The sequence below is a fragment of the Gastrolobium bilobum genome, unplaced genomic scaffold (assembly GCF_033153095.1).
Source record: "Gastrolobium bilobum isolate Gb01-03AN ecotype WA unplaced genomic scaffold, APGP_CSIRO_Gbil_v1 utg27179, whole genome shotgun sequence".
NCBI lineage: Eukaryota > Viridiplantae > Streptophyta > Magnoliopsida > Fabales > Fabaceae > Gastrolobium > Gastrolobium bilobum.
In genome coordinates, this window is record NW_026899220.1 from 41,974 (window position 1) to 53,030 (window position 11,057).

Below are 11,057 nucleotides of genomic sequence, written 5' to 3' on the forward strand. Positions count from 1 at the left end.
GCCTTCACCATGAAGAAAGGTCTCCTCCAAACACACATTTCGATTACTATATAAACATACATTGTGCCACCAAGGTACGATCATCCTTTACTTTCACAACATAAACACCTGCCTCTGATACTGACTTGAGCGTCAGAGTGTCTTCGCAGGTACCCCCCGTCCGGTGCAACGTAAAGGACGAAGGACAAAGAGATCAGGCTCATCCCCCATCAACAGTACCAGGCCCAGGCCAATAACCATCTAAGGAGTCTCAACCGTGTGTGATTTGGGCTTGATACGCATTGGGTCATCCTACCGTATCTGGTCTGATCATTGGCGCCGTCTGTGGGGATTGGTGAACACCACATGGGAGGTAAATCTTTATCTCGAAAATTACTCCGGGCAGGATACTTTTGGTGTGTGGAACGCAGACAAGCTTAAGACATTTTATAGTTAAGTCTCTCATGACTCACACACTGTTATCTTTGAGCTTTTGTCTTTCATTATTATTATTTCAAATAAAACGAACCAGTTTCCCTTTACTATTGATCAATCTCTGCATTAAGTTTCGAAATCACAGGATCACAAACGTTCCTGTCATACAGGGTTCTCTCACGAATCCTCCAATTTACAGGATACCTCTCACAGTTCCTATCAACTTGCAGGATTCTCTCACGAATCCTCCAATTAACAAGAAACCTCTCACGGTTCCTATCAACTTACAGGGTTCTCTCACGAATCCTTCAATTTACAGGAAATCTCTCACGGTTCCTATCAAATTACAGGGTTCTCTCACGAATCCTCCAATTAACAGGAAACCTCTCACGGTTCCTAACAACTTACAGGGTTCTCTCACGAATCCTCCACTTTACAAGACACCTCTCATGGTTCCTAACAACTTACAGGGTTCTCTCACGAATCCTCCAATTTACAGGACACCTCTCATGGCTCCTATCAAATTACAGGATTCTCTCACGAATCCTCCAATAAACAGACTTGTCAACAAAGATCTCCTCAATAGATCACAAGCATACAGGTCGCGATCCCCAAGGATGTATCGTGATCTTTCACGCTCAAACGCGATGGCATAACCAAAGGTATGCAAAAAATAAAAATATTTTACAATTTTGCCTATAAACTGTTGAGACATACAACATGCAGATATAGTGTTTAAGCGCCATCCGGCGTACACACCACAACTCCAACATGCAAAGCATACAATCGCGACGCTATGCAGACATGGTGTTCAAGCGCCATACGGCGTACACACCAGAGCGCGGCCTCGTTCACTTTACAGGACTCTATACTTAAAGGATTCCTTTGTAACAAAGCACAACATGCATATGATCGCGGCGCAACATACAAATAGAATACACTTCTGTTGCGTTACAAAGAAGGTGAAGAGCAATATGAATAAGGATGAGAAGGGTTATACCCTATTACAAAGAATGCAAATTTTCAACCGATTAACAACAGTCTACAAAAAGAGAGACGAAGCAAGCTTTCCACTACAAATGACCAAATGATCTTCCCTCCAAAAGAAAAGGCACAAATACGAAGAGTTTTTTCTCCAACGTATACTCCAAAAGCTGGGAAACGTGTTAAACACAAACACCGGTTAGTGGGACACGTGGCGGGCAGGGGAAGTGTTTTACTCGTAAAACACCCACGAGTGTCCTTAAACCCCCACGTAATCACTGCTGCATTTAATGTTCCTTATTGATTAGACATCTAATCCACCGTTCTTAAGCGGTCGAAGGTCATGATGACACTACAAAGCATCATTACCGCGGACAAACAACGACAGGTGACTCAAAACACTATCGCGCCTCATACACAAAGACATATAGCTCACAGCCTTGTCACATAGACAACACCGCAAGCTAGGGGGCATCTGATCCGGATATAATATAGGCCTAACCAGGGCCCAATAAACACGTGGAAGCCCAAGCCCATAAAGGACCTGGAACAAGGCATAAAAGACAGGCACGGGACGTGATAACCCTATCGCGTCACACCAGCGCGATGTCCATATCGCGGAACACCAGGCGCGATAGTCCCATCGCGTCATACACGGCGCAGTGCCTCATCACAGCATGCAGGATATACTTACTCCCCACGCAACTGGATACCTTCTACAGACAGTAAACTTAAGGGCTAAGGCAACACCACCGCACCCTCACACCAGTAAGCAATGGACAGCTCCAGCTCGCCACAACTCTACTAATAGACACCATGGCGGCAAGCTCCTCAACATTTAAACCATGACAGCCACACTACGTTGGCACCAAGGAACCTTTGCCTTCACCATGAAGAAAGGTCTCCTCCAAACACACATCTTGATTACTATATAAACATACGTTGTGCCACCAAGGTACGATCATCCTTTACTTTCACAACATAAACACATGCCTCTGATACTGACTTGAGCGTCGGAGTGTCTTCGCAGGTACCCCCCATCCGGTGCAACGTGAAGGACGAAGGATAAAGAACTCAGGCTCATCCCCCATCAACAGTACCAGGCCCAGGCCAGTAACCATCTAAGGAGTCTCAACCGTGTGTGATTTGGACTTGATACGCATTGGGTCATCCCTACCGTATCTGGTCTGATCAGTATTTAAAACTAATTGTTAAATAGTTTTTAATTTATATTTAATAAAGTTTTAAATATATCAAAAGATTAGCACTCGATAAATATTTGTTGTATGGGATAGGTTATTGTGCCTACTCTTATTTTACCTACCTTTGCCTACCCCTTCAATACCGTTAGATTACAACCTCATCCAACGGTAGATATTTATGAAATAAAATAAACATTTTTTTTCCTTTTCTTTCTCTTCACTTTCTCACGCATCCTTTTTCTCTTCTGCACTTTCTCTCTTCCTCATTATCGATGAAAAAATTACATCATCAATACAACATCGAAACAAAATACAAATAAACACAAAACATAATACAACAATCGAAAGATTCAAATAAACGAAACGACAAATAAACGAATCAGATCCCAACACATCCTTAATCAGTTCCTGTATGCTCAGTGAAATTAAGACCCGCTCTATGAACCCTAAGGAATAAGCACCTTTTGGAGATTTTTGTTTAGGGATACGCAATGAATATTGATTTTGGTTACCGGAGGTGTTTTTAAATCTATATTTTTATATTCTAATTAATTACATATATGTGTTTATCTTCCGCAAACAGCAACACGGTTTGCTTGCTGCTGGGAATGGCGCTGAGATTTTTCTGCTCAACAACATCATGTTTATGCTAAAACTCTTGTCTGCACTACAAATAAGCCCCTTCTCTGAAATCGTTTGTGTTTTTTGTTATGTGGATTTATGATTTTTTGAAACAATTACCATAAGGATGAAATCGTCGTTTTTGATCCACGCCCTGGATTTTGAAACAATTACTTTGGATCCACACCCTTTATGCTTTTTGAAACAATTTCTTTTGATCCACACCCTTTATGGTTTTTGAAATCGTCTTTATTCAACCTTTAGTAATTGTTATAAGGATGTGAAATTCTTTCAATCGAAATCGTTTCTATTTTATTGTTGATGATTGGTTATTCATTATTTTATTTTGTTTTATTTTTCATTATATTGAAACGATGATTGAAAAATCACAAAAAATGTAAATCGCGATCCATATTAGCGATGTTGGCATTCTCTGGAACCATCATACGATGATTTCAAATGCTGTGGTAATTGATTTCAAATGCTTCCGCGCCGTTCATCTGGGCAAAGATTAACGATAAAGGAAAAAAGAAGAAGGTATATGGCAGCAGAAGAGAGAAAGGGGAGGAAAGAGTAAGGGTACGGAAGAAAGTGAGAAGAAAGAGAGAGAGAAAAAGATTTATTTTATATCACAAATATGGATCGTTGGATGAGATGATAATCGAACGGTAACAAAAGGGGTAGGCAAAAGTAGGTAAAATGGGAGTAGGCACAATAACCTATCCCTTGTTATATAGTATTAATATAGGAAAAAATATTTGTCCTTTTAAATGATTTTTAAATGATATAATTTTATGTCATTGTAGATTTTAATTGTTGATTTTCGTCAATCAACGGTTAAGATTTATTTGGTCAAACTTATTAATTAATTAATAATATGAAATAAAATTCAATAAATTATAATCATTGATTGATAAAAATCAACAGTTAAAATTTAAAATGATATAAAATTATATCCTATTTTTTTTATTAATATATAGCAACTTTCCCGTATAAAAACAAGTCTCTGTCGACTGATCAATTTGAAATTGAATATCAATGATTGAGAAAAACTAGGCGGAAGAAATCAGACATGCATGTGATAAATAAAAAGATTCTTTACTAGTTAATTAATTAACAAGTGGCCCTCTTGTTTTACTTTTGTGGTACACTAGTGGCCATCTTGCTTTAATTTTTTGGTTAATTATCATATTGGAAATTTACATGAGCATATAAGTTAATTAATTTGTTTAAATAATGAAAAAATAACATGCTGCCATCATGGTGTCTGGCTAATAAGTCCATCAAAAGTAACATCATGTGTGTTTATTCTCCTAAAAGGCTTCACTGCTTTATGCGACCGAGTGCCTGCCATTTTATATGGAAAAGCTACCTACTGTAGCTTGCATGTAGTAGTTTGATAATAAAATAATAATGATCATTAATGCTATAAATTATTGTTGTTATAAACTAGTATAAAAACATATAAGTGAAGTGATCAGTGTTAAAATATAAGTAGAAATACTTCTCACTAAAAATGGATAAAAATATCGTGTAAAAATTATAGAAACAAAATTTTTTACTTAAATCAAAAAATTAAATCGGGTCAACTTTTAATCCATAATCCGATTTTTCTTTTAAAAAATAACTACTTTCCATTTCCCCCAAATCAAAATGCATAATATCTTCTTCTACCTATCTAAAAAAATAAAGCTTACATAGATAATTATAAATAAGTACATATTTTTAAAATTCTTTTTTGTGTTTTTGGACTTTTGTCTTATATAGTTATGTAGCTTATATCTTTTAAATATAAAGTAGTTCATTGAATTTTGAGTAGTGACTTATGAGATTTTTTTTACATGAATATATATAATTTTGTATCTTGACCTTAATTAGTAAAAATTTTACGTTTCGTTTCTGATACGCCTCCTGCGTATAATATTCTAAAGGCTAAAAAGAGCAAGGATTTTATCTAAATTGAGTTAAAAGAGCTCATAATCATGATACAGATTGATAATCCATGCTCAGACTCGCTCTCATAGAAATTTTGTGTTTTGTAGGTAAAATTACATGGAAAAGAGATCAAACCACAAAAGCAAGAGGAAGCAAAATCAAAGTTTCTCGCGCTAGTAGCGCGGGAGTGGTGTCGTCAGTGCCAGAGATTATAGAAGCCCTTGTTTGATCGCGCCACTAGCGCAGGTATCGTGCCAAGAGCGCCAGCACTGCGAGATCGCCAGCGCCAGTAGCGCGGGAGTGGCGCTACCCGTGCCAGTAGCGCGGGAGTGGCGCTACTAGCGCCAGAGGCATGCGATTGCTTAAGTGAACCGAGTTTTAATAGGAAGAGGAGATCTCTTGAGTTGATGGAGATTTGAAATCAAGTTATAAAAGGAGAACCAAACCTTCATTCAAGGATCTTTGGCTCTACAAAGAATACTGAGAGAGCTGGATAATTACAAAGAATTTAGAGAGAGGAAGCTTGAAGAATATTAAAGCAACGCCGATTTCTGTTCTTCTTCTTCATGACTTCTTTTAGTTTCTTTTATTTCTTTATTTTGTTTAAGCCAGCTATGTATGGTTAAGTTTTTTTTTTTGTAGTTAGGGTTATGGATCTGATGTAAATCCTTGTTTTAGTTTAAATTGTTTCTTTAATAAATTATCTCAGTTGTTTGTGTTTTACCTTGTTATTAATTTTCTACATGCTTGTATGAATTGATCACTCATATAGGGATTTGAGGGTTAGGGTTCACAATATGTATATTGGGATCTTAATCTTGACTGGTGTAAAACACCAATTATTGCATGATCTAGATATAGGCTTGCAAGAATTGCAAAATCTTATAATTCATCATATTTACAGCTTAATCTGAAAGGAATGACTAAGACATTAAGGTTCTAATTGGGTTAAAGGATTAAAATCACTAAAAAATTAAGATTTAACTAATTAATTAATTAGAAGATAAATTGTTTGAAATAATTGAGATATTTTGTTAATGAAATTAATTTAAACTGTTCAAGGAGGCTCAGAGGTGAAATATACCTTAGCTACAGTCTCCATTATTAATGTTACGACTTCGGCAAGTGCACCGATCGTAGAAGTAATAAAAGTGTATTGAGTACGATATCGTTCCCACGAAGATTGGTTTTCACGCACTAGTTCGCTAACAACGATTTAGTTGGACAATCAAATTTGAGATGAAAAGAAAGAAAATCAAGAACAAGCAAGAACATACAATTCCATAATTTAAAGAAAGCAAAGAAAAAGAATTTGGTTCTGAAAATCAAGAAAAGTCGTAGTTAAGGTTTCGATTTCCCCCAATATCCTTCTTATGTTATGGATTAAGCAATCAAATAAATGCCCTTAATATAAGGTTAATCGATTCCTCTAAAGTAATTAAGGTTCAATCCCTTGTTACCTTAATTCTATATAATCTTGAAAAAATCCTAGTTCCCCGGTTGTTCCCCAAGAAAACATGCATTAACAACAAGAATCTAAAGATTGCATAATTACCCTATGTCTATCCCTAGATCACAAGGATTATGATGAATTTATCAAATCAAGGTTCATGTTCCAACATCCCTATTGTCATACAATTTTCCTAAATCAATATACATGGAGCAAACTCATAGAAAGCATTAAACATAGATAAATTCATTCAATTATAAAAAGAAAAATTACAGAGACAATTTAATCCATGTACATAAGAATTCAATTGGGTTCTATCTACCGTTAACTACATAAAAATCTAGCCTAGCATAGAAAAATCAAAAACAAGAGAAGATAAAGAAAATCCTTCAAACTCCATTGGTATGATGGAAGTTGAATCTTCAATTCTTCCAATGCCTTTGTGAGTTCCACCCGTTCCTAATGCTCCAAAGCATGAAGAACGTGTTTCTCTCTCCAAAGTAGGATTTGCTCTTCTCAATTGTTCCAAAGCTCCATTATTTTTTAATGAGCCTCTTATTTATAGTGATGAAATCATATCTTTTAATTTCTCATAATATCTTCAATGAAATCTTTACTATAATCTCCAATCAAATCTTTAAATCTCTTCTTTTATATTTTAGGGAAACAATTTCCTTAAAAATATTCAAGAGAATCTTCAATAAGATCTTCAATCAATTATATGATTTAGAAATTCAAAATAAATCCACTTGAGCTCTCCAATTTATCTTTTTATTGATAAATTAATTTCATGCTCATAACCATATCTTATAATTCTCATAACTTTTAATTATTTTTAAATTAATTTCATACTCATATTAACCCTTAATATATAATAAATTAGAGACTAATCAATTAATCTTAAATTCCGTTCTAATTCTCTGCATTCTTACCTAAAATCAAATTTCATTGCAATTGTCTTTATTTTTATTCTTATTTTAATTCAAAATCATTCTTCTCTACACTTATTGATCTGTCTAAATTAGAGGCAATAATGAGAATAGTATTTGATGCATTTAATCCTCGTGGGACGATATTTTACCCATTTTTTATTACTTGTACGGTCGGTATACTTGTCTTGATCGCAACAGTATTGTTTCTACGATTTACGTTTCTACCATCTCCTTTCGTTTATACTAGAAACTCGATTTTAACAACATTGCTATAAATTCTTAGAAATTATTTTTAAAATAATTATCCTAATAAAAAAATATTTCAAATCAAAAACAAATATTTCAAAACTTAAACAAATATCTAACATTTTTATTTAATTATTAAAAATTATTTAGCAAGGTTTAGAATTGTTTTATAATAATATAATAAGGGTTCGATTTTTCTACATTCAATGTAGATAACTTACCTACATTGAGTCCAAAACGACATTGTTTTGAAGCGAAAATAAAAGTATTTTTTAATTATAATTTATTTTAGGGTTATAATAGTATTTTTCATAATAATTTTTTAATTTTTCAACCCAAAACGATGTTGTTTTAAGAGCGAATGTAGATAACTTATCTATATTCACTTTAGAAATATTAAAACCATATAATAATAATGAGGACACATAAACATGGATATGAAGTATAAAGTATTCCAAAACAAAATGTTCAAAAACAATAATATTATTCTTGCATTTCTACTCTAAACTTCCTTTTCATGACAGCAAGAAACAGATAATATAATTTTTTTTGTTCTCATTCGTTTCTCTTTTCTATAAAAAAGAAATGTAGAATATGAATGTAGAAAATAACGAACAAAAATATATTTTGTTTTAAATATGACCCTGCTTCCTTCTCTAATTTGTTAATTTTTACTTTAATTTGTTCTCCTCAATTTCGGGAAAAAAATAATATGATGGCATTGCTTTCGTATACCACATATAATCGAGCCACCTTTAAATTTAATTTATAAAATATTTTTTTAATACTTCGTCTTACTAGAAAATATATAATTATATAATGTTATTTTCATGGATTTTGTCCAATCATAAATGGACAACGACCATATTTTGACAAACATTTTCTCCAAATACCACGGTTTAGAAATATTTTCTTAATTTGGCTAAGAGAAAGTCTTGAAAGAGCAGGGCACATTTTGCCATGTGATGCAACGTGGGAATTCTTCTATTATGCACAAGACTGTGTCCTACGTACGTCCAGCAGGTGCAGGATCTGTTGTGTTTGATAAAGAGACACATCATACTTCATCACATGGCAAAATGGCAAAAGTGTGGTCTTCTTATTTAATTTTTTAGTATCGCATATTAATTGTAGGTAGGGTACGATAGTGTAGGATATTATAGCATAGTAATTTTTTTCTTTTTTATAAATCAGAGGGCCGAAGCCCAACAAGAAAACAAAATAAACACATAATCTACTGAATATTCAGCAAAAAGACTATCCACAGAAGTGAGGTCAGCCAGATAATAATAATAATAATAATATATTTTTTGTTAAACAATTAAAATAATAATTAATTAGTGTAACAATTAGTAGTTTAGAATAAATAATAAATTATGAATAACTAAGTAAGAAATTAATTATTATAATAATTGATTGGTGTTTAAAGTAATTTATGTAGGCTATGTGTTAAGTGTAATTAATTTTTAATTTGATGGTTAATTAGTAATGTAATAATTAATCAATGTATGAAATTACTATTTTATATAAATAATTAATGTAGGAGTTGGTTTAATAATTTAATTTGTTTGTAATTTATTAATTAATATTGTGATTAATTTATTAATACTTATGAATTAGGGACATGACATCCATTTTTAGGTCTCCTCCACATCCTCTTATTGTGTCTATTCACCAGTCACCTCCATAGTCCTTGTGGAGCCGGATTAATTCTTCTAATAATGAGACCAATGTCCTAACATTAGAAATATTTCAATTCAAGTGTGGATGATTGCATGATCAATGTCAAACAAGCTGCATCCCATGATTATGGCCAATTATTTAAGGCAGATTGGTTTCCTATATGTGGCCTATCTTCGAAGCCATATGTGTATAATTGATTGATATTTTATGGAATCTATTAATCTCATGTTACATGAGATAGTTATCTCATGCAACAGAGATAAGATAGTGGGGTCCACCATTTGTAAAAAATAAATAAATAATGTGGACATCACTACTTTGTCTCTGTTGCATGAGATAATTATTTTCTTATTTTTATAATACCATTACTTTGATATGTTTAAGGGATTTGCATTTGTCATTTAACATGACACAACAAAGTTTCTTACGCACACAATATTTTGTAGGGCTCACACTTTTTGAAGAAAAAAGAAAAAACTATAGCACGCAAAACAAATCTCTATAACATTATACAATCATTTTTCCTACAACATAACTCTTATAAAACCCTATCTTTAAAGCATGTTTTATATTGGGTTTCATATTGATCATGTGTTGTCATTGCCCTTATGGAGTGTTGGCACTGAGATACATGAACATTTCAAATGCCACAAGGGTAGGTTACTATTACGTTTGAGGGTATGCACTATTTGTTAGTCTTACCACATATAGTGAATCAATCATGCGCCGGACTAGTGGTATTAATTAATTGACATGCTTTGATTTGGGAGCATCTGAGGGTCGTGTCATCTAGCAAATAGTTGGAGGATTCATTCCTCAACGTGACTTACTTGCACGAGCACTTCGATCGATATGAGGATCACCCTAAAACTGAGGTGGGGCTAATTCGGTACACCAATGGGTCTATCATCACAAAAAGTATATTTTCTTGTAGTGATATTACTCAACTTATATCAAGTCAGACTCAGTCTATTACATATAGTCAAATAGAATAGGCTCAGACTTTTAAAAAAGGCTATTTATATGTTTTCTTTTACATGCCGAGCTTATAAGCGTACATGTCAGCTTATATTATATTATTCATTTTAAATAAAATAAATAAAAATATTATTTTAATGATTTTGAATAATAAAATAATATTTTTTTAATTGTTTTTTTTTAATTATTGAATACCTAACAGGCTTAAATAGACTAATAGGCCTACACCAAGATTTTTTTTCTTTTAAATATAGGTTAGACCAAACTTATACTTTGGGCCTACATAAGGCTAACAGACCAACCAGACCTAAAGTATTTTACACATACATGGTCTATTTAAGTTAAAGTCAAGCTCAGCCCAGCCCATTTACACCCTAAGGTACACTCGTGCATTGATCATACACAAACAGTGGGACTATTATTTGTTAAAACATTGTCTAGTTATATCCCTATGAGATTCCTCATGCTTTTGGAGAATGTATTGGTCACAGTCTAACATAGTTGAGGGACTATAGTGCTTGCCAACTTGTATAGAGAGATATCTAGACTATGATATTAACCATGTTGATATGTGAGGTGATATTTAATATTTATTATACTTATTTGTTACTC